The sequence below is a fragment of the Belonocnema kinseyi genome, chromosome 1 (assembly GCF_010883055.1).
Source record: "Belonocnema kinseyi isolate 2016_QV_RU_SX_M_011 chromosome 1, B_treatae_v1, whole genome shotgun sequence".
Lineage (NCBI taxonomy): Eukaryota > Metazoa > Arthropoda > Insecta > Hymenoptera > Cynipidae > Belonocnema > Belonocnema kinseyi.
In genome coordinates this window covers 134812270-134814332 of record NC_046657.1, presented here as the reverse complement: position 1 = coordinate 134814332, position 2063 = coordinate 134812270, and positions in this window count along the sequence as shown.

Genomic DNA, 2063 nt, shown 5'->3' with positions numbered 1-2063 from the left:
TCACAAAATTCAACCCGACGATCAGGATCGTCTTCATTGAGCTCTTGTACCAGATGAACTTTGTAAGGATGGAAATTAATGCTTTTTAAAATATTTTGCACTGTCTCAGGAACAATGTCACAATCACCATTAGCTTGACGTAAACTAAGGTGTGGGTTTTCAACAAATGCTTGGGCTATGTCCATCTGCATCTCCTCAGATCCTGCAGATTTTGGCCGAACAGTTCTCTGAAGGTCCTTGATAGATCCATGATTCATAAAGCCCCTTACAGTTCTTTTAATTGTTGATTTTGAGACAGGATTTAACTCTTCTCCATTACGAAAAGTGCGATTAAAAAGCAAACGAACTTGATCATAAGATCGAACTCGATCTCCCCAACCACGCATCATTCATACAGATACACTCTCTGGTTCCGAAAGTTTAGCTTGCGCCATAATAATCCTTTAGCGGAAGATAGTAACTATGTACTCGTAATACGTAAATTTAGTTTCGATTCCAAGATATACAATACAGAGCTCACCAATGAATTTCTCATTGAAATTTACTTCAGGAATTGCACTGACCTCTTGGAAAACTTTATTAATTTCAAACAACATCTAAATGACCTTGAACGTTGCAATGGACCTATGACTTGGGTACGTACCTGCACGTAGAATTTTCCGCTCTATCGATTGCAGATGTATGAAAGGGGGTTTCCATTTGAAAAAACAAAGTTGACCTTCAAAAAGCCATTAAGGTAAACTTCAAGGTCAAAATGAAGGTCAACATTAAATACCTCGATGAAATTTACTTCAGAAATGACCTTCACTTTTTTGAAAAATATTTTACCTGAGGAAATATCCAACCATCCCGGGACTTTTTAGACACCCTGTATAAATAAAAGTTTGTCATAAGGACAAACGCAGAATTTACCTGGCAGCTGGTGCTAATCTGAAAAACTGCAACCGATCCCAGCGAAATCGGGATAAAATTTCAGCCGCAAACACGTCTCACGACCGTGAGAAAGGTGGTTACAGTTTGTAACGGAATCAATACGAAGATCCAGCAAAGGTCTCGTGCACCCTAAGGAAACGGAGCGACCCAAGGACGACCGCCTTCAACATTTTTCCTGCAAGTGTTTTAGCATATTGTTGATACGCAGGGATGCTTTTGAGGTTATTAATCTGTGAAAACGTAGCATCTCGAAGAGCGCCGATGATAAGGACTCTCTCCTTGGCTATAATGTTTTTGTCAGCTGGTGCCGAAAATTCGAGAACAAACATGGTTCGCTTCTCAAAGTCAAGAAGAACCATGTCAGGCCTCGAGTGTGGAACAGAAACAATTGTCGAGAATATAAGGATCCAGCATATGCGGCAATTTTCATTTTCGACAATTGACTCGATTTCCCTAGGAGCATTTCGAGGAGCGATATTAAGGTAAATGCCGTAAGAGTGACAGAGATGGTAATAAAGCACTCTTAGTGCCAAATTGTGCCTCTGGATGTAGGTTGTTCCCGCATGAGTCGGACAATTAGATAGTATGTGTACTAAATGCTCGGGGTGTGCATGGCACGCCCTGTAGTTATCATCGGGAATGTCTTGGCTCAAAATGTGACGACGGTATGATAAAGTGGAACTCACACCGTCTTTACATGACAAAATGAAACCCTCCGTGCCAGACTGCAATCCCGGTGATTTAAGAAAAGCAAAAGTTCGCTCACACGACATTGACTGATCGTTTACATTTTTGTGGAAAATGCCGTGCATCCTCTTATTAAGGAGCTGTTCACGGAACTTTTTCTCTTGTGCTTTCTCAACCCGGGCTTTCAGGAGTGAGTACTCGAGATAGATAAGATTTGATGCATTTTGCTCAACCCTAATACTGAAGTCCGAGTGTTTCAGCAGCCTCCTCCGCTGCTCTCTACAGGCACGCTTCGTTGCCCACTTCTTCGTGCTTTCTGACTATTTTAAGAAGAGGGTCTCTTCCATTTTCGACTCCAGTGGCAAACATGTTCGTTGCAGATACTTTGTTCCTCGTCGGCAGTTCGGAAGACCAAACCTGCCAGATGAGACGTTTGCATCTGC